At 33.4% G+C, this 24,565-nt stretch overlaps 1 long non-coding RNA gene across 1 annotated transcript; it reads left to right on the top strand.

The window, feature by feature from the left end:
* Positions 1-8,313: 8,313 nt before the first annotated feature.
* On the top strand, positions 8,314-10,271 carry LOC128221116 (uncharacterized). The gene is made up of 3 exons (XR_008258892.1): positions 8,314-8,427; positions 9,231-9,308; positions 10,196-10,271. It is a non-coding gene; the product is annotated as an uncharacterized LOC128221116 (long non-coding RNA).
* Positions 10,272-24,565: the final 14,294 nt, after the last annotated feature.

Consider the following 24,565-nt stretch of genomic DNA (forward strand, 5'->3'; position numbering starts at 1 on the left):
TGAAGATCTAGACATAGAGTTGTTGAACACGTTCTTCCGTACATACGCCTTTCCTGTAACTCCTTCCCAGTTGTTTGATCTTGATGCATGTTGATCACGTAATAACACTTAGCACCAAGAAGGTCAAGGAACCGTTATTGCCTGTGAACATACGTAAATAGTATCAATTGATTAATCTTATATGACGACTGATGTTGTTTCATTTTATCGTTACAGGTTAGAACGCAGGTCATTGGAAGAGTAAGTATTTTTCTTCATATCAAATTCTTGTAATATATCATAACGTACTTATTATACAGTATTTTTCTAATTGAATTGAAACGACTATGATATCAGACCGAAAGAATAATTTTGTATTTTCGGATTTCCTTTGATCTTGACATTGTGTACTCCAGATATTTCCATTATATGTTTCCTTTTAATTCACTACACACGTTTTGTCTAAAAAAGTCAACATACACTAACATTTAAAAACATAAATTTAGTACGGTGATTATTTCAAGCATTTTCAGATAAGATGCGAATCCGAGTTAATGACGTTTTAAATTAAACACATTAAAGAATCCGATGTAAACCCTAAATCGTCATTACATCGAGCATTCACTTATAATATTACTAGTTATGTATTGTGACCCATATAGTCTTGATAGCATTTCAAAAAAATATTGTTTTCTGATTAATGAAATGTACAATTAATAAGAAAGACACTATTATACGGTCACAAGGCATGCACAATTCACATCAACAAAAATCGGATACCTTAAAACAAGTTTCTTAACAGGGCTTTGCACTGCACCTTTTAAGCGTTTTGCATTCATACAATGAACTGTGTTAAGTTATAAATATTTAAAATATCACAAAACAGTATCAGCCCTGCATTATCGTTAATCATTTTTTTCCGAAGCAGAAATCGGACAGCATTAAAGGAACTTATTAAACTCTAAGCATAGAACGATTATATGATGAAATGTAAACCATGTGATACTCTATTGCAAAGTTATCTCCCATTGTTCAATTTGCTATCTTATAAAGTTGCGTATGCATATGAAACTGGTTAACCTTGAAGGTATCACAACGCTTGTGAACTTATTTTTAAGTCATCTCGACTTGCTTACTCTTCATAGCAAAAATGAGTCCATGGCATGTCTAAAAACTATAAAAAGTAATTAATTGAAATTTGTACAGTTATAGATGACAATATGAGATTGTGCTTAGCGCAATGGATATATGATTTATCACTATTGATCTTTTTGTTACAGAATAAGTTATATTTCTGTGTTCTCTGAACTTCACGTAACAGTTCGTTCAAAGCATGTTGTTCTGGCAAAAATATATTCAGTTGCACTTAAACTTTATATTTTAAGTTTGTCTGACGTATGTATCATCACTGTTCTCGTATGTCTGTGTATTTGGAGCGATTTATAGGTTCGAGGCCGCCGTCTTTGTAGTCCCCAATTGATTGATTTAGGCTCAGAAAGGTATTAAGCACAAAGAAGCAACGTTGACCTTATCTGATCGTCCTTTTATTATGATATCAATTTTTAGCTTAGCCCTATTTTTTTAAAACGATGAGTGCGTAACGCTGGCTACGCCCCTGATTGTACTAAATTAAACTTTGAACATTGATAATTGCCAATAAATAGTTATTCACAGAGCAGCAAATGGAATGTGCTTGAACATTCTGCCATAGTAATGAACTTGGATTTTCTTGAAACAAACAAAACTCTTCAAAGTTAGCCTCCATACTCAATTCCTCGATTACTTTATTGTTGTTGGACACAAACATGTCCACTTGTTTCGATGCAATTGTGCGTGTTTATTTGGTTGCAAACAAAGCGCATATTCTGAATAAAAAATAATATAGGGTATTCGAATGTACGACACGTACATATATCACATATATATATATATATATATATATATATATATATATATATCAAATTGATGATCATCATCGTAATAATTGTGATGACGGTGATGGAAATGTTGCTGCTGAAGATGCTACTATTACTGTTGCTACTTCATCTGCCTTACCAGCTGCTTTTCAAAATTATTCACTGTTATTTTGTATGAAAGACTAAAAGCGTGGGCGATAGAAAATAATTCATTAACAGATGCGCCATTGTGGGTAAAAATAAGAACAGTACTGTGGACCCTGTTTTTATTTTGCACTCATTGATTCAAAAACAGTTTGAAAGTCAAATGAAGCTTAACTGTTGTTTTATTGATTGTAAAAAAAGCTTACGATTGCATTGATATAAACAGACTCTGGTATAGATCTATTTAGTAAGTTGGGAATCGATGGTACAGTTTTGTCAGTAGTTAGATCAATCCATAATGAAGTGAAACTATGATCGAAAGACTTAGGCACATTATCATTTTTTAAAGTTGCATTGGCCTGTTTCAAGGAGTGATGACCTCGCCGATATTTCCCCCTTTTCCTTTATGCTATTGAACTGCAATTACAAGAGAGTCTTGACATCGGAATTAACATTCACATTATTTCAATTTATTTAGTGCTTTTTACCGACGTTGTGGTTATTGTATCAGAGGCTTAGCAGGATTGCAGAATTGTCTACATAGTTAACATTCATACTGTCGAAAAAAGAACCTCGCTGTTAAGCTAGATAAACTAAGGTTAAAGTGTTCTGGAAGGGTGGAATACTAGGGATTAATGATAAATGGTGTTATGACAAAAATGAAGTGGAAATTGTTCGTTTCTTTAAATACTTAGGAATTGTATTTAGTAGTTGCGGTGCACTTATGCTAGCAACAAAAACTCTAGCTGGAAAGAGGTTGAGATCACTTCTCTCAATGATGGCGCTTCTCAGGTAATATTCCACAATATATATATATATATATATATATATATATATATATCTACTACAGATATTAAGGTGACCATATATATATTAATCTAGGCATTATGGGGACCGCTGGATTAAGGCGACAAAAATTGGTCTCCTTAATATTTTCAGTTCAGATTTGATGTATCAAATGTCAATAAAAATGTCCATTGACAGTAAGTTGATAAGCTTGAATGTTTATTTACGAGATCATTTCATTGTTTTAAATCTTATTCTCTTTTAATATTAAAAAAAATATTCTTAAACTTTTGCGTGCGTATATTTGTGTATCCATAAAAATAGCTATTAAGGCGACCAGGGAAAAAATCATAATTTTGGTCAAAAATAGCTATATACTAAGCATTTTTTATTTGTTTTACTTTATTTAAAGCCTATTGTATATTATCCCGAAGTTTCATTCCATAAAAAACAGAAATAAGGAAATTCGATATTTCGTGTACCATCAGCATCCAAATTTTCAAGTATACAGAAATTTAACTTTCCGGAATATAACGGAAATTTTCGGGTATCTCCGTGGTATCATCTCCGTGCAATTATGCAGTATGGCGTTCATCTCTTACGGAAAGAGAATGGTAAGTTGATAAGTGTTTAAAATACATATTCAACGTTTTTTTCGTTTATTTTTTATGACTTTTGTGCAGTAGTATAAATCGTCCACCCTTTGGATGAAAAGCAAATGATTTATCCGGATTTTGTTCATCCGAAACTAAATCACTAGTATCAACATCCGGTGTAATTTTTGCTTGTTTTTTGGAGAAACTCGATTGATTTCTAGCAAACTTGGTTTACCACTACATCGTCGCTTATTATTATTTGGTATGTTCCAATCTAAAAAGGGATTTGCTCCCTTTACATCTCAGATTTTAATAAATAAAAGACGAAAGGATACAAATGCCTTACATTTTGTTTGTCATTGTCATGTCATTAGTCATTCTAATCACCTTTGAATAGCAGAACAGAACAAACACTATCACCAATTCGTATTGTGGCTTTTTGCATGTGTCTTGAATTCTCATATTTGATAATAAATGCAACAATAAAATATTTCCCTTATTCTGCCACAGTTATGCACCAGTCAGTTGTAACCATGGCCCCCAGGTCTTGTCTATACTGGGGATAGCAGGGGAAATGGGCCATGTTTTTACCTTCCAGGTGGACCGGCAGTGCTGAGTGAATGCGGTGTTATTGGTTTTTGCGCTGAAAACAGGGAATGGGCCTAACCTAGGATGTCCCCAGGGGCATTTGACGGGGATCTGGTCATTTCATAACCTTACCATTTCGTAACTGCTGAATCTTGGTTATTTCGTAACCATTCTGTTAGTCAATTCGTAACCGTCCAGAAATCAATTGCTCATATGGTAACCACCATTTAACAATGTGATAAATAGTACACTTAGCACCTCGTTAAGTGTATTGTTCGAACCTGGATGTATATGGCACAGCAACCAAGACACCAATTGGGAGACATTACTCAATAGTTATTAGATAGATATATATATATATATCTCATGCTAAATTAGACATGATTTGTTATACTACCAAAATATGTTAATTATTTTCTTACATTTTGATTACTTATAAACAATAATTTAAGACTGATTGCGATGTATTTTTGAGTAAAATTACGTTTACATCAATGATCATTCTTGACCTATTTCATTGACTATATTTGTTTGAATTGTTTAAAACGAACAAAATTTTGTTCTGTTCTTTTCTCAATTGATCCATATTCTGCATACTTTATATCAGAAACCGACAAAAAACAGCCTAAAATTATTAGTTACGGTATTAATTTCCAATAACAAGATACAAAATTAAACATATCGGCACATTTTTAATACAATAAGCATATAAAAAGCGCATACCGTACTCTCATTAGGCAAACTCACTACATTTTACAATACTTCTATGCAATTTAAAAAAATGAAATTCTAAAGTTATATGGTCTATATATATTTAAAAAGTATTGGCTTAAGGTCACAATTCCTCTCAATGGTAGAACATCTATGAATTAAAAAACTATTACATTTAATATTCAGCCTACTTATAATATTTCCTTCGCAACATAAAAAAATAGCTAGTGTGAATGTTTCTATTTGTCATAGTTTCAGAGTTTATTAGCAAATGGTGCTACACTATTAGGAATAAAGAAGGAATACAACTACTAGATTTAACTTTGTTTATGTTGTTATTTTTATGTTTTATACTTACAGTAAACTTATTTTGTAAATTCAAATGGTATTAAATTAATTCGTCATAATTATAGGAGTCAACGGTTAAGATATGACCATTCAATTTCTTAACGGTTATGAATTGACTAACACAATGGTTACGAAATGACCAGCAATGAGCGGTTACGAAATGACCATAATTCATTTGAGAGGGCTTTAACCAGCTGTTTGTCTGTGCAGAGCGGGAATTTTACCTGGGATTGGCTGGACCGAAAGTCAAAGTCCCCGCTATTAGCAGGACCTTGGGGGCCCATACTGCAGTTGACTGTTGCATTATTTGGATTTTTTCTTAACTTTACGACACGCCCCCCTACAGTATTTTATAGTCAAGTTGAGTAATATTTATTTACAAAAATTGGATAACTTAACAAGTAAAGTAAACTGTACTGAGCTTTTGAACAAACCTACATACTTATAAATCAAAATTGATATTTTAGGGTCTACACTGAATAAACCAAAAATGTTAGTTTTGATTTGCTAAATTCGAACAGTATTTAGTCTATCCACACAAAATTTACAGGATCATCAGGTAACAAATTTTCTAAAAATTCTCTGTTTGCCAAATAGGGAAGACAGGTTTAAGTGGGGTTAAAAGGTTGCTATCTGTGACAAAAAAAATACTGTTCAAAATTGTGAGTATTCATTTATCATTCGTTCAGTAAAGAGCATGCAATGGCATAGTGGCTGGATTAGATAATCTGACAGCGGTGCTGGACGTCAGGATTTCAAATATTGTTGTGAGTTCAATGTACCAAAAGAATACCTTTGGAATACACAATTATCTATAAAAATGGCAGAGCAAATTGCCCATATTGTAGTAATGTCTTAGATCCAGCTTGGATAACTTGGACACAGTAAGCGGTTCACACCCAGGGAAATTCTCAGATAAAACAGTGCCTATAAACTTGAACATTACATTTTTCATTGAGACAATTAAAGAAAATACATTATTGCTGATCTTCTGAAAACAAATCTTCTAACATTCAAATATTTAATTTGTTGGATGAACTAAGGTTTATATTGATAAGAGATCGCTTCAGTTGGATTTAAACTAATCACCAACAAAAATATATGCATTTAAATTACACAATGTAAACAACTGCGCCACATATCTTATCTGTATGTTATGGGTTTTTAAAATTTAGCAGTTAAATATAGATAAGCATACTGGTAGGTCTGGTTGGTCTGTTGCTTTAGTTGCTAAGTAAACATAATGTCAGTGATTTCATCACTATTTCTATTAAAATATCAGTTTTCTTTTTCAGGGCTTCTCACATTTGCACCATTTTTTTACCATTTGAATCATAAAAAGATAACAAACACAAGAACTTACACTTTGTGAATATTTAAGGAATGTAAGGTGTCAGATTTCAGATTGCTCATTATTTCTGGAACACTAAATACTTTATTTGATTGTGTACACTGCACTTTCTTGTTAAGCATTCATCCAAATCATTTGGGTGCATTTTGGCAGAAAAACTGCTTTTGGATTTATACTGGTCATCAAAACCGGCACTGACGAAACATAAGACGTGTTTAATTAATGTGCGGGAAAGAGGTTTAAAGGTGTCGGCCGACAACGAAAGGCTTGCGGGTTGCAGTACCCCTTCAAGTAGTTCTTGAAATAAATGATTCTCTCAGGTAGCATTTGATTATGTGTACATTGTATTCTTGTATGTATTTTCAAGTTTACACATGATTTATATAAGGTTTGTATAATTTTAGTTTTATTTAAGTTTTAAAATTTTGACATTTTTTTTAAGATTTGCCTGCCCCTATCTGAACACTTAAATTCTTGGCCTTTGGACTATTGTCTGCAACTTCAAAACACACTTTTTGGAACAGGACACATTTTCCTGATATTTTATCCAGTTTGACTGCAACATAAGTTGTATTTATCATTAATTTAAGTAAAAAATGACATTTATATTGCCATAATTACCTGGTAGTTATTTGTTAATTTGTTTTAATTCATGGATAGTTTTATTGCGAGTGTCATGGAAAGCTGGAACTTTTCAGTACACAACATGCAAACTGAGAATGAACTGTGTGTGCCAGCTTTGTGAACGAAAACACAAGGCGGCTATGGTAAGTTGCGTCAAGATACCCTTGGGGACCCCCCCCCCCCGACACGCAATACAATTCGTGTTTCGCTGATCTGTTGGCTGGGATCAGATCATCCATTTAGGGATTTAGATATGTTACCCCAGGCTGAATGTTTAACCGTCATCAGACACTCTGCCATGAATGTAAGGGAGTTTAAAGCTTCTTATTTTCCTGTGTAACTATATTGATGTTTGATTAAATTTACGTCGTCGTGTTATTGAGTAACCATTTGAAATTGGGCCAAAATCATCAAGCTAGAGCTTTGCATAATCTTTTTCAAATTTCTGGGAGATTTCTGCCCTTGAAAGTATTTGCTCGCAGACCGCCTCAAAGTTACACTTTGTTCAGTATTTAAAGCTTTCAGATACACTTTTTGTTAATTGAGATCTTAATGACGCTACATTGTACTTCTAAGTAAATAGATGCTCAAAGTAACAAGATGCTCTGGGTGTTCACTGGTCACAAAGGCTACCCAGTATTGGTTGTTTCTTTTTTCTGAAAAGATGTTTCTAGTGAATTGCCAAGTTGCAATGGTTTTGACGCCACAGAACCAGCACAGCTCCATGACAGATATATATATATATATGTTTTCGTCATTGATGTCGGTACTGCTGTATTGGTGGCCTCACAATTTCTGTGTGGAAATGTCATCTGATGCACTCATAACTGCGTATTTCTAGCATAGCTTTCATAAGTGCATGGCCATTCTCTGTCATTTTCAGATACACTGTGTTGTGTGTGGATAAGAAATGCAGAGTGGTACCACCAATCACCTAAGCCACCATTCCCCTTACAGACAAAAGGCTCATGGGGAAAGTTCCTGCAGTTTACAGCAAAGCTCTCAATTGTAGCCCTACAAACTTCAGGTAAGTGATAAATCTGGGCTTCAAGATATCTCTGTACTCACTTTAAGTTTATACTTCATTTGAACAAAACTTACTATTTCAGCATCAAAATCCAGGTTTAGATCCCAGACCGAACCTTGTCTCCTTTATTAAACTTCATTTCAGATGATCTATAAGCCACATACATGTTCACTACTTATGGCGGATAAGAACTTTCGCAAATTGATTATAAATGCGTTTTCCCAGATATACAACCTCCTCTTGCAGATACTGCCCATGGTGAAGCTTGGGTGCACTGGGCCGGTTATCCAGCCGTGTGGAATCAACATCTCCAGCTGAACTGGGGCCGGGAATTATATAAGAATCCTTAGCAGCATGGTGAGCTTTTGTGTATTTATTTCCAGGCTCGTATACCCGTCCAGACTTCTGCGTTTAAGCTTTCTTTTCGTCATTTTTTTAAATAAGGTATCTCAAGTCTTTCAATGAAATCACAACTTTGGAGGCTAGATTTAAATTAAGGAACCATTATGTGTAGAAAGCCTTTTGGGTGATTTAAAATCAAATTAGTATAATTATAATTGGCCTTGTGGACCTTTCATTCTTTACTTTGGTCAGAGCCGCTTAAGTATGTATCTCAGAAAATGTAGCTGTCTAAGTGCCTATTCCATCAATGAGTATCACTGTCTTTAAATTGCTGTTGTGGTACATTTCAAATAGCAAAAGTTTTATGGCCCTGCTTGTTTGCAACTCCTCATTCAGTTTTGTACAGCGAGAAAAGTAAGGGAATTCTAGAGATTTACTAGTATTATGGATTGTTTTTCTTGAGTTACACAGTACATAAGGAGGAATTAGTGTGTACACAACTCGTCATTTTATTCCTGTTTATTATTTATATATGTAACATAGATGTGTACAAGACTAACGGTACTGTAGAAACATGACATTAAAGAGCTCACTTTGATTAATTTTCCAAAATAAGATATCTTTACTGTTAAAGTAAGAACTTTTACTGCATAGTAAGTAATGTCTTCTGCTCATCTTTATGACATCATTACATGGAATGATGTCAACTTCCCAAGACACATTTCCACATGGCGCAGCTCATTTATATATATTGCTGATGGATTGTTTAGAATGGGACAGTTTTAATTGGACATAATGTTTTAATCGCCATTTTACAGAGTGCCAGCCAGTAATTGCTGTTCTTTGCATTGCTGAGGAGGACAGTCCTGCCAACATAACAGTTTGTTCAATAACAGGTAAAAAACTGGTCTCACTTAACATTTTCAACCACTGTTCGATCGTAACAATTATCGAAGAACCGGCTAGTCTCAATCATGCAGCCACTCTAATTAGAGTCGAAGAACGATATAGATCCGGATACAAGCGTCTAGATGATCGAGACTAAATTGGCAACATGAGAACATTTATTTCACTTCCTGATTCTTGAAAATTACGTGAACAAATCCTATTTAAATTTTGATTAATTTTCGGACAAATGTGTTTGTTTTAATTTGCCTTCCACTTAAAGTAAACGTATATATACTGGGCAAGAAGTGCTGAATTTCATCGTGAATGACAGTGATTATCCAAAGTTTGAATTTGGTTCGGACATGTTTGACGGGAATTCAAAGACATTTTTTGTCAGCAGTCTTATATCACAGGTTTCCATGCACTTTCGCATAAATTGGTTCATTCCAAGATAAAAATTATAACCTTTTTCAAAACGTTCAATCTGTGAGAGTGCAGCTTTAATAGACCTGTAAAGACTTGTCGATGTGAAACTTAACTCTCAATCAAACTATGGTAAAAGATCAAATGTGGGGCTCCGTGTGCGTCATAGACTGTGTTAATTTTTATTTAATATGATGAAGAGGTAGTTAAGTTATCTTTGTTAAAAGTCTTCATTTGAAGCAAAAAAATATTTCAATACCCTGTATGAATTTTCTTCACCGGATATTGATTCATAAAAAACATTGCTCCAGGGTGCGGAGCTATTTTTTGCTATATGTCTATATGGAAAAATCTTCTCCTCAGAAGTCAACTTTGTCCCCAATGTGCAAGGCACAATCTGTGAAAATAATTTCAATAAAAGTCACTGATTATTATTATTGTTATTATTATAAATAAACTTTTACTATTTCAGGAGACAAACAGAAACACAGAGGTGCTATACATTTCAATGGAAAAACAAAAGCATCTCCCATCATTTTGGCGTGGCTCAATCAAGAGAAGAATTTCAAGAAAGGTAATAACTGAGCAACTAAGAACATGCAGGTTGCACCGGTTACAGTGTAAGACCCATCTCGCTTCATAAGAATTGATAATCATCAATGTATTAAATCAATAAATTGAAAGCAAGTGTCTTGTCTTTTGCAGTGTTTTTGAAATAGAATATAATTTTGAAAAAAAGACTAAATAATTTTTTAATATGATTGTGAATATGTGATGTTTTCTTCTGATCATTCTCTCTCAAAAACCAGATACAAAAAAACATGTTTGCAAATTTTTTTTGTTTTACTTGTAAATTTGTTTTACTTGTAAATATAGTTTTAAGGTTGTATTTTAGGAAAAGCTTTTTATTCTGCTAAATACAAACTTAAATATTGTAAGAGTTATGGCCCTTTGTAATTTTTAAACAAATACATTTTTTTCTTCATGTTTTTGTAAGCCCATTATACAGGGACTTTTAATATTTTCACCAGCTGCATAATAAAGTCAGACCAAAAGTGTTCAGTAAGTGTCCAAACAATAACTAAGTTAGAATCCTTTCTCAAATCAAGTGAGCGATATAGGGCCATCTCTGTGTTTGTCTGACTAAAAAACAATAATCAATCTTTGAGGTAAATTGACAAATATTGTTGTAGAATGTTTTGTGAAGACATACAATTAGATTACTTTGGTGTCAATAGGATTTAGGTTTCTGCCCATAAAAAATATTTAGAATAGCATTTGGGTCAGTCAGTTCACGTTCAATATTATTGATAGTATAAGTGGAAGCAGTGACTTAAAATTAATTACCAAACAGTTTCTGCTCAATTGCTTTGAGTTAACATACGAGTTATGAAACTTGGAATACTAGTTCTTGGTGGCATAAATGAAAGACCTTGTTTTGTCACATTGACTTGTAATCAAGCACTAACTAAATCCTCTAAATTCTTTTCAGGTGATGGTTGGGCACACACAAGAAGACATAGATCACAGGTGTCCAGGCATATGAGTAGACCGGAGTTTCACTATCTACCAAACTTACTTCATCAGAGGAGCAGAAAGCTTCTCAAGATCCCGCACTGCACACTTAGATATAGTCTTTGACTACAACAAGGGGATGAAAGTACAGAAAGGTCCAATTGAAATCAATTCTGTGCTGTGTCATTTCTTCATTCTGGAAGTCGATGGACATGATTTATCATGGCATCAAGTGTGCAGTTTGTCGACTATCAGCAGTCTTGTTCACCAGTTGTGCAACTTGAGCTGGTAGCTTTATTGCTTGAAGCCACAGCATAAGAGGGGGAAGGTGCAGGCTCATCAAAAAGTCTCAAAAGTTGAAACTAGGAAAAGAAGTTTGTGAAAACAATTGTTACAATGATTTGGTTTCCTTTGAAACTTGATACATACTATGTGTATGTTGAATGAATTGAGATGCTTAAATAAAGAACCGCTATTCAAATATCAGGAAACTGCATTTTTCATACTAATGGGTAAATGATGTCGCCATTTCCTGTATGTATTTAAATAAGATATGTTTCCACAATTAATATTTTTAGGGAATTTTTCTCAACCTAATGAATGAGATTAAATTGTACAGCGTTATATGAGCTTAATATGTGTTTTCTGTTTCTTTAAAATTGGTGAAAAATTGTCAGAAGATAATAAGACCATTATCCATTACTGCAATCATACAATCAAATATACAGGGACAAACCCACTGGGCATATAATATAATTAAACCCTGTTTAGGGGCACGAGGCAAACAGAGTTACTTTCAAACGTTAAAGCTGCACTCTCACATTTTGGACGTTTTGACAACTTTTCTTATTTTTTGTCTTGGATTGGAACCATCCAATTTTTGTGAAAAATTAAATGGTAGATTTTTCTATTTAAGTTAAAACATTGATGTTTTATGCACTTTTCTTAAACCGTTAGTAACATTAATTTTCGAACGGAAATATGAAATCTGTGATCTGATCTTTTGTCAGCAATCTTTTATCATTGGTTTGCAGATAATTACGCCAAAAAATGCTCATTCCAAAACAAAAAAGGTGTGAAAACGGTATAACTGTGGGAGTGCAGCTCTAAATGTTTAATTTCTTGATTTTACTACTGTATTAGAAATTACAGGGGTTGGGGCATATTTTTAGTGTTTTTATTCCTTTTTTATGATTCATACAGTCATACTTTATTCCTCAGGGCATAACTTACAAATAGACAAAACTGGAAAATGGTCATTTCAAAAGGCCAAAGATAATGCAAGTTGAACAATCATATTGTTCATGGCTTGTATTTTTGGTATATTTTGTTGCATATGCTATAGAAAAGTTGAAAGTTAAAAATAAATTCATAGTTGAAATGATGGCTTTGAATGGTATTGTCAGATGAGAAACGGCACTATTAAGAAATAGGTATAATGGTACTTTATTTATTTTGATCAATTTTAGATTTTGTATGAAAATTATTATCTTATTTAGTACATGAGACCTTTTAAACAGTTATGGACAATATAACAACGTGTATATGAAGCTTTAGATTAACACTTAAAGCTGCACTCTTATAGATTGTCAGTTTAGACACAAAATTGTCTCAAAATCTGCTGATTTGGTTATCATTCCTTTAATTCAGTCATATTAGATAATTCACAATAGAACCAATCAGAAATGTTTGGTAAAACTGCCGAAAATTTCATTTACATTAAATTGTTCATAATGCTTTTAGCCATAAAACATCATTTTTTAACATAAATATGATAAACTGCAATCTGATCTTTTTTCAGCAGTCTTATATCACCTAAAATTGGGTCTAGACATTTATGCAAAAAAATTGTCCATTTATAGACAAACAATAAAAGAGTACCGGTAGTCAAAACGATCAATCGGTGAGATTGCAGCTTTAAATACACCTTTTAAGACCGCTGTAAAATTCCAATGGTTTGCCTAAATCTTTAAAGCTAGCATACTGTTTAATTGACAACCATACTTATTGTTTAAAAGTGTCATGGTATCTTTGTGCAATGTTTTTATATAATTCATTAAAGAAGTCAAAACAAATTTAGTTTGTTTATCTTGTAAATTGTTTTCTATTATTTAAATGACCCAGACAAAAATGGGAACGTCAGTGCTAGTTCTTTTACTATTAACATCCCATGAAGTTTCTATTGGTGTAGCAGCAAGGTGTTATATTAAGGATGCATCATTTAAACCAAATTATACATTCATATGCACAACATACAGGCGTGTAGCCGCCTATACGTGAATTCGCGGCTGAATCCACATGATTCTGACAAAAAATCAACCAAAGTTGCAGTATGCGAACTTGACTACATGAATCTAAAACTGGTTATTTTCCAGTACTAAATAATGCACATCGGAACGCCCAGAATGCACTAGATTGCACCATGGTTTTCAAATTTTTCAAGTTTGCCCCGAACCCCCCAGAACATTTATGAATCCACATGAATAGAAGGGTAGCTACGCCCCTGACATAATTGAAACCACAGTGTGGCTAAACAACACTTGTATGTTTATCCTACGCAGTGATCTCCCATGGAAATGCAATCGTCAAAAAATCTGAAGGGGATGTTTATATGGACTACATTTGAAATGCACCAAGTGTTTAAAAAAGTTGATTTCAGTCACGAAGAGAGTCAACCATACCCACACTTGTTGGAGTAAGATGAAATGTCCACTTTCCGCGAGAAAGAAAGTACATTGAAAATGTTCATTTGATTCAAGTGACTATTTTTTTTTATAAATATGTTGCAATACAAAGAATACGTTATTTTTTATAATTGTTTACCCATGTTGAATTTTATTTGGCAAATTTATAAGAGATTTATATACGAGGGCATAGCCAGAATTTCGTGGAAAAGCTTGATAAAATGAAAACAATATGCAGCATATCTTTTAAACTTTCATACAATAATAATCAGGTAATTTGAAATTAAGAATGCGAGTTTCATCGTAAAGCATGTTATAACGACAACGTAGTGATCACTATGGAAACAGGTGGTCGCGCATTCCTCCGCAGTTGCTAAAATAACCCATGACAATATCTTGTTTTGCTGACCACTCACATTGAAAGCAATAAAACGGCGCGAAGGTTTGCACAATTGACGTGACGTTAATAACGTGTGATGAAGTGAAGTTTTAAGTCAGTGCGTTTGTTTGTTTATTTCAAAGGAAACATTTTAGCTTGAACGGTATAGTTAAATTTTGTTTAAAATGACGCCAGAAGACAGATTGATAAAACGGGCAGTGATACAGTTCTGTGTGAACCTAGGGAAAACTCCATCGCAAACACTTAAACTGATGAATGAAGCATCGAGTGAAACTCAAGTGAAGCGAATGCTCGTTTACAAGTGACACAAGCGGTTCAGTGAGGGGTGGCAAAGCATTTGTGACGACGTGAGGTCTGGGCGACCGGTTTCACAAACTACAGAGTGTGACGTCGAGGCCGTGAAAAACATCGTTGACGCTGATCGTCGAGTCACTCTTTATGAAATATGCAAGATGTTGGACATGAGTTATGGGTCGGTACGGAGGATAATGAAAGATGGTTTGAAAATGAGTCGAGTGAGTGCGCGTTGGGTTCCACGGCTGCTGACAGAAGATGAGATGAGCAAAAGAGTACGGGAATCACCCCGATTCTTAGCTCGGTACTAAAAGGAAGGAATCCGTTTTCTTGAGAAGATAGTCACTTGCGATGAAACCTGACTGTTTTATTACGACCCTGAGACAAAACAGCAAAGTAGTCAATGGAAGACTACCGGTTCCCCGCCTCCGAAGAAGGCACGACCATCCTGCTCGATAGGAAAGTATATGTCCATTGTCTTCTTTGATGTGCAAGGTGTAATCCTACTCCATGTAGTTCTGCAGAGCCAATCTGTGACGGATGCTTCCTACTCGAAGGTAAAGTGATATATAACAAAATTCATTTTTATTAATATTTAGGACTTGATAAAATCTGCATTAAACAATATTTTAAAAAGTTTATGATTAAAATATGGGATTGAATAAGTGCTAGTTTTAATTATAATATTTGATGAAGTACGCAATACGCGACAAATGTTATAAGCCTCAGTTATGTTCTCCATTTAAGGTTTTGAGGTGTGACTTGTAGAGGGCGATGGCATTTAAGAGCATAGATCGGAGGAGGCACAGACTACCGCGACAATCCAGCTTGAAGCGGAGATCCTTCTCCACCCCCCTTATTCGCCAGACCTACCACCATGCGATTTTGCCCTATTTCCGAAACTTAAATGTGAACTAAAGGTAAACGCTTCAATGACTTTCAGGCACTACAGAGTGAAGCTCAGACACGCCTGTATTCTTACAAGTCAGAGTGGTTCAGTGACATTTACCGGCAGTGGGTAGCGAGACATCGACGTTCTGTTGAGGCGAACGGCTCTTACTTTGATAAGTTATGACGTTGACGTCAGATTCTGACGTTTGAACTGATACTGATCTCGTGTTAATGAAAAAGCTGTAGTTTCCTTTATATTTTATGTATCAGTTTGAAGTTTTATATGTCATTTACAGCTGAAATAGATTTTATAGCGAGCTGACGTTCGTTGAAAAATATTAAAATGTGTTTATTGTATTAAGCAATTCCACGAACTTCTGGCTATACCCTCGTATTAAGAAACTCGGAAAGTATGTGAATGGTTTGGACCGGCTTCCTCAGCCGCTAAAGAGGATATGATTATGACATACTTTTTTTTAAATCTTTCGAACATGAGTTTTTGAGTTAATATAAGCGAAGCGTTAAGGCTTTTAAAAATGCATCTTTTACTTGGATTTTATAGATTGTTATTACGAAATAAAGTATGGCGTATCAAACGAAGTGTTAAAACTAAGCTATTGATGGCTGAAACCCTTTAATAAATGTTGATATGTGCTAACATATAGTCTTTGAAGTCCAATATTTGGAAATGCGTTACTAACCCGATTCAACAAAAGGCTATTGCACAATCAATTGATTGACATAATCACGTGATAAACCAATAACTTCCATTAAGGTTGAAATATTCAACACCTTAGTATGAGTCCCTGTGGGCGAGTGGATAAGCGATCCGTTTTTTATTCTATGTGTTATCTGCACCCCTATGTGCTTGCTCCCAACTTGAACAAGATTATTTTTTAATATTTCAATCGTTTTTTTTTTAAAAATGCAATTGAAGTATAAAAGAAAATCAACCTGGTTACTATTATTTCTGAAATTTCAGTACCAAGGAGTAATATAAATATGCATGTAAGTGTTTTCAGATGCATTACGAGAAAAAATATGTTTGGTGCCAAAACATGAGAGAGTCTCTTTAAACGGAAAAGTTTTGGCAGTTTCTCAGTCAGTCAGATGGTGATAAATATAATGCATAGCATCATTGCTCTGGAGTACGAGAACGTTGTATACAGAGTATTTTTTTACTGAACATGCGTCTGTTTATGTTGATGTCATAACATGTTTAAACTGTTTAAAGGAACTATAACATTATGAAACAACAAATCTGATTACAGATATCGGTGGCAGATCCAGGAATTGACTTAAGAAGGGGTACGTGAAACTCATGGGTTTAATCTTTCCACATCCGTCCCTCCCTCAGAACGGTCCCGCTGGGACCGACCCCCCCCCCCCCCTGAATCTGCAATTGGGTACATGCATTAAAACCGTCTACCGTCGTAGCCTATTGGTTAAGGCGTTCTATACCCTTCATTCAATTGACTTAATACTTCACACAATTGTTCAGGACCATCAGCCAATGAGGTTACATAACTCCATATCCTTAATACAAGTTATGGCCCCTGATTGACTTAGGTTAAAGTTTTAGGCAAGTAAAAGTTAAGGGCAAGTTGGAATTTAATAAAAAAAACTTCCATGGGTCACAATGAACTCAATCAACAATGTTCTTTAATCATGAGCTAAATATTCAAGCGTTAACAGACACATTCGTATTCAGACGAAGCTTGTATTGTTTTTACAAGCACCATAATATATCAAATATTAAGTCACCATTCACTAGCGGATTGAGAAGGGGGTGCAGTTGGCGTGCGCTCCCTCTAAAATCGTCCAAGTTTACTTTTTGTGTCAATATATGAGAAGAAAATAATAAAATATACACATAATGCATCATTTCCGACTACAAATTGTTAAAAATTTCTTGATTGAGTAACCCTCAATCCTCCTGCAAATGCCCATAAGTAACGCCCCCTTCTAACGAGAATTCCTGGATCCGCCCCTGGTCATTATATATTTGTTTATCAAACGGTACAGAGACCAAGTGACTGAATCTGACTTGCATTTAATGAATGAGATGGTCTGTAAAAGATTTCCGATGAATATTCTATGAAATTTGCAGTCCTCCCGTTCGACTGGTCATTGTTTGTGGATTTATTATACACAATTATAAAAATACTATTACCAAGTTGTCTCTTAAGGTTACGGGAGCCTTCACTGTCAAAAGTAAGATATATATAATTTGTCCCCCTAATGCCATAAATATGGATGGTCCCCTTAATGCCTCAAAAATAATATTATATATACACTGGTCTCCATAAACCCTTCTACATATATACCGGTCCCCTTAAAACCTGCAACATACTTACAAATTATTAAGGAGACCGCAAATTACGTATATTTTTTGTTAATTAATTTAAGAAGCCTAAATTTTGTACTCATAATAAATGATCATTTCAATACTAAATTATTAATAAAAAAGCAAAATAAAGTATAAAACAAAAAATATACAAATTGTCTCCTTAATGCCTTAAAAAATATACGGTCTCCTTAATGCCCTAAGTAGATATATATATATATATATATATATATATATATATATATATATATATATATATATATATATATATATATATATATATATATATATTGTTTATTTGTTTATGCATACGTATTATCAGTAGTCCTTAACTATGGTTCTGAAGGCTGGGGTATATACGAAAATTCGGACGTGGTAGAAAGAGTCCACAAACAGTTTTGTAAATGTGTATTAAATGTGAAACAGACAACCAAATGTTAAGCTTTGTATAGGTCACAATTTGATATTGAAAGAAATGTAAGAATGATTAAGTATTTCTTAAAACTTGATATAGTCAAGCAAGGTAATTGTATTTAAAATGTTATATTACAGTATCAAATGTATAGTGTTGAAAATCATTCTTCTACGAACTGGGCATCAAAAGTTAGGGAAATGCTCCAATTCTCTGTTCCCTTATTGTATGTGGTTATACCCTGGGTAGGTAAAATGGACGTTATTGTTCCCGTACTAAAACGTAGACTAAGAGATAATTATATCAGCGTTTTGAGGTCTGGGTTAGATTTGTCTTCGTCTCCAGAGGTGTTCAAAGAACTTAAGACAAAATTAAAACAATCCTCATATCTCAGACCTGTTAAAAATACAAAGTATAGAAGCATTTTATCTAAGCTACGGTTTTCATCCTATGAACTAAATATAGAAATAGGTCAACACAATAAGGTTCCTGGGAATGAAAGAAAATGTACACTATATTATTTAAATGATAATGAGGACGAGTTTTATTTTGTCCTCAAATGTCAAGTATATGCAGACTTTAAACGTCAATAGATTCCGAAGTATTACTACACTCATACGAGTTTAAAGAAATATATTGTGTTAATGCAAAGTAATAACCAATCCATCCTAAAGAAGCGTTATTTGGAGATAAGTTATTCAAATTATGTGAATCCTTAATATAGTACAAATATCTGCAATGATTTTCCCCTCTCTGTTCTGATCATTGTTTCAAAATTGTTAAGTTCAAACTTAAGGACATACGAGATGTTCAAATATTCTTGTTGATTTTGTGTTTTTTTATAGTTGTTTGTTTGTATTATTAATATCCTTACACAGTTAACCACAAAGTTGTATATACTAAGAACCATGAACCGTGCGGCTGTATTAACCAACGTGGAGCAGTTTATTATATATACACTGTTATGCACACTCTCGCAATATTTATATCAAACTTTTGATTGATCTATTAATAGAACTTACGTTATAATTGTCATATGCCATGTCTTTTCTTTTATGTATATTGTTATGACGATGAGCTTTTTATGTTTAAGTCGAATAAAATTTCTGTTCCGTTCCGTTCAAATTAATAGAGTTGCATGTCAGTTTCAGTCTCCGTTCAGTTAATTATGCTGAGACCGAGCGTTTTATATTTTCTTTTAAGAATTATACTTCAATGGCGTTTCCACTAAGTTTTCGCTCATGTCTTTTTACCTAAACTTAACATATATTATGACAACATCTTGTTTGGTGTTTTGTACGTTTAAGATACGTACTACCTTTAAAGTAGTTCTTGCTTGAAAGGACATGAATCAAACCAGACCGCCAATTTAATTAATAAAAAATACATGTAATTTTAGCGTATTTATATATATATCTTAGGATGTCAGTTTGTTCTGGTTTCCCCATCACTGGCCAGATTCCAACTATGAATATAATTTAATATATTGCAAAGGTGTATTCATTCTTAAGCGCGTAAGAGTTTGGGTCGCGCGTATGTTTTTTACTTACTTGATGTGGTACATTAAAACAGCCACTTATCAATTCAAATTGTCTGAATGTCACTATTGACACGGACAACAACGAATCATTACCTCTAGCCCATCAAAGACATGCTCGATAAATAGCCGTGATTCTTTTCACCTATATCTTGCCGGCATTTTAGTTAAATTGTGTTAAATTATGCTACCCAAACACATTACTTCAGGAATACAAAAACGACAAACTAGTATGTATGTTTTAAAAATATCCCTTTACGTCAACGTTTTACTAGTTTTAAATTTAAAAGACACTGATTGTACCGTAGCACAATGTCGACAAGAGCGAGTTGTTTCATTTCGAAGAATGTTAAATCGTGGCCATATCTTTCTTCATATTTTTCTTACCCGTTCTCTGAAGCCACGATTTAAAACCACTTTCGCAAGACTAAGTTATCTCAATAGCAGGGATTTCAAGACCTTATAAAAAATAAAAATCCATCCAATAATGCAGAGTTGTGATGTTAAAAATTAAACATATACAATTAATGCAGAGTTGTGATGTTACAAATTAAACATATACAATTATCCGATGTAAACACTTAATTGTATTTCTATCGAGAACTCAGTAGTTACTTTAATGGTTATGTATTGTGACCCCATTTAGTTTTGATATCAGTTTAAACTGCGGTGCCTTCTAATTAATGATATACAAAATAAATTACCGAGACACTCTTAAACTTATTATTTGTATTTTGTAATTGGTTTAGGTATGTTTACTTCGTAAATAATCTTGCTTTTCTAATGAAACTAATGAAACCTTTTCTTTTGATAATAATATACATAATATTGGGTCACAAGGTACCCACGGTTCACATAAATGTAAATCAGATACCTTAAAATAACCCCCTTAACAGGGCTTTACACTCCATGTTTTAGGCATGTTACGGTCATCTAAAGACGAATGTTAAGTTAATAAAATGTTCAATATTACAAAACAATATCATCCCATTATCAACTCCTTTTTTGCAACCATATTTTGTCAGGAGCACAACTCGGACAATGTTTAAGGAATTGTTTCAAACTTTAAACAAAGAACGAGTAAAGGTTTCAATGTGAACTTATTGACACTATTTTGCAAAGTTATCTTCCATTGTTCAATAAGATATGAAATAAACTTTGTTCATGAGTATGCATATGCAACTTTGAAGATTGATAAGTAGCAATATGAATTTAAAAACCGTGAAAGTATCAAACTTGGGTAATATTTTTAAAATTAATTTCCCTATGTCATTCGTCATAACAAAATATATCCAGGGCTAAACTATGAATGAAGAAATTAATTGGTTGTTATACAAAGATAGATGACACCTTCCTGGGACCATATGGCATTGCAATTGTCATAAGTCAAAATTCCTTTGTCTAAGAGCGGAAAAAATCCATGTTTTTTGTATAACATACCAACGATGTTAACATAAGCCATGCAGTTTATGGGTAGATCATATTCAAAGGTGTTCTTGTATAGGTGAATACAAGTAAACGAATAACCCTAAACGAATGGACAGTGATCACTATATGGGTATTTTAAACGAATGATCTCAACGACCACTAGATAATACTATAAATAAAATGTAGCAGCTTATTGCAGTTTATGACAATAACACTAACATGATTTTACATAAATGGTTTTATATGAAGTGGCACTTACGGCATGGCTAATTATGACAGCAGAGAAACAAACTTTACATTGATTTCAATTAAACACCTATGCTATAGCCATTTCGATGAAGGAAAAACTTGTCTTTTTTTTTACTTTTATATTTTAAAACGTCTCACATGTAAATGTCTAGTAAATGATTAGCTAGATTAGTGTTATGTTGAAATCTATTTGAAATAACAAATTTACGATTGTCATAGGCTACTAACCTAGCTAACCTCATGCAGTGGTCTAGCGATCTTGTCACAACGTTCATTTAAACAAACGCATGTGCTGACCAACTTGCAAGTTTGCACGTATCATCACTGTACTCGTATGTTTTTTATTGTTTATTCCACCGGCAATTACATATTACTATCACAATCCTAGGACTCTTTTCATCACATGCATTTTACTTTCCATGAGAAAGTGGCACAGAATGAATCTTTGGCGAACTTATGGAATTGTTCATTCATAGCTTACATTCATCTTAGAGGTTCATGTACAACTTGCTCCTTCGATAATCGTATGCATTTTTTTTATTGACGACTCATGTGCCAGACCATCACTCGCAGGTGATGGGACATTGCAATTTGAGTTATACACATTGTACAACCATCGCCTAACTTTCAACAAACTATATACTGTATATTTCCACAATATGTGCAATCCTTCGACGGTTATTAGTTTTAATGCCATATACTGACAAAAAATAAATAAGAATACAAACTGAGTGCATTCGATTAATCTTAGAGTTGATCAAACACAGAAATGGAAGATACATTTAACCGAAATTGTCAACTTAATTTGCATGATAGTTAGCATTTACAAGATGTTGAAATATAATGTATATCCGAAAAATAAATGCTTATTTAAACATTTTTAAACGAGTGAAATGTTTTATATTAAAGTATCACTCACATGCAAACAATGGCAAATTTAAATGCCTTGCACACTCAAAGAGATGCACGAATTAGGATTTGCCATTACAACTCATCTGCAGATCATATAACAAGTAAAAATGATTTTCTATTTCGACCGACTCGGACACAATGATTGAGTATTGTAGCGTTTAATACAAAATCAATATCGATTTGGATTGGTATTTTTATTGATGTTTTTAACAGAATAAAGGTCCGATGGAGACACTTTTTATTAATCATTGTTCATTCCAAAACAACTGACAAAAACGTGTATGGTATCACAATTCAATATAAAAATATTCAAAAACAAAATAGAATAAACAGAATAGTCATCGTTTTCCTACTGCTTTTACGTTAAAAAACACAATGTTAATGTTCATGTACCGTGAGAAAGTTATCATAAATAATTTGGCATGTCAATAAAACAGTTAAAGCAACAAGTTTGATATTGATGAAAAGTAATTGATAGACAATTAAGACAACTTTAAAGGTTATTTTTCTGAAGTATGTGGCAATGCTTAAGTTTCATGCATGTCTAAAGAATACAAAGGTTATTTAGAAAATTGAGATTTCCATACACTTATTGAACGCTGCTTTATATTAAACAACTCTTAATATCAAAATGTATCAGACTGCCTTCCCCTTAAATACCAAAGCAATGCTCATAAACCGATTGAAAATAATCCAAAGTGTTCTGGAACACTGTTGAAATTTACCCGCTCAGCTACATGTTCAGTATTGATGCGAAATGTGGACGATGAAGAAAAACTGAATGGTTTCTTACAAAATGCTGCGGTGATGTTTGAGATTCGTGCATAACTTGGAAATGCTTAGTATATTTAGACAAACCAGATTAACGGTAAAATGTAAAGACAGAGTTGTCCATACACTTATTGTATGCTGATCGATATAATAACGTTGGTGAATACCTTTTTCCGTGTATACTAAATCATGTAAACATGAGAACATGTACCACAAAAATGATTTGAAATAGAATTGCTCCAAAGAACATAACATTTATTGAAAATAACAGATCAGCATATAATTTTATGCTACCAGTGATGCCTCGAACGTTTTGTCAGGCAATCAGACTGCTTGAATTAAAAAGCAAAAACAAACAATAAGTATGCTATACATTACAAAAGTTATATTTCTTGAAAAAAAAATCTCGTACAATAAATGTTTCATTAGTTTTTCCTCTACCATATGTGTTTTCTATAACATAAACTGCATACAAGCTGTTTGTTCAAGTTAAACACAGTATAACCCACATGATAAGGTCACACAACAGTTGTTTACTGTGTACCCATATCATATCTTGCAAATAATGTTCATTTGTTCTCTCTTTTCAGTGTGAATGACTGGCCAGCGACATCGTAAGTATTGTTCTTCTTGCTACATTAAACTTATATACAAGTATATCGTAATGTTTTTTTTTTGTTTTTTTTTCAAACGGCTAAAATCTAGGACCGACAATGCGATCTTGCAGACAAGGTTTCTGGAAATTTCGCGCTCCAGTTTTTGTTCACGTCATTTAACAGATCAATTAATGGTCACATTTATGAATTTTCCAATATCATGTCATGTACAATATTAACAAATCCATATTATCCAACTATCAGTAAGAGATCAACCAATTTATGACATTGCCTTATCATCGTAAGCCCAGCCACATTTAACCAGCGATGTACGACTGTCTTTTCCTGAACTTACATTCCAACCTGGGAACATTAATGTTAAGAAATTGTCAATTTTCTTTATTATATCATAAAACTCCGTTCATAGCAAATTAAGCCAATATCTGAGAAAACCTATTATCAAAAAGGAAAAAAAATATGTTTTGAAAGCCAAGAACAGGTCCTGATAAACAAATAAAAAAAAGAACAACATTTAAACACTATCTAATATATTACATTTCAGGCAACGATCCTATTTCTTAGCAAAATCTATATAACATTATAAAAATTTAATGTCTTGTAGTGCACAAGACTATTTTTCAACAACTATTACATTTCTATTTTCAACACTTAATATACATGAAATGAACATAACCATGTTCCATTCAGCTTAAATTGTATGATTGTTAACAAGACAACAAGCAAAAGTGTTGTCCATTGCATGTTATATTAGTAAAAAACATATGAATTATGTTATGTCAATTCAA

This window comes from Mya arenaria, chromosome 16 (genome assembly GCF_026914265.1).
Source record: "Mya arenaria isolate MELC-2E11 chromosome 16, ASM2691426v1".
NCBI lineage: Eukaryota > Metazoa > Mollusca > Bivalvia > Myida > Myidae > Mya > Mya arenaria.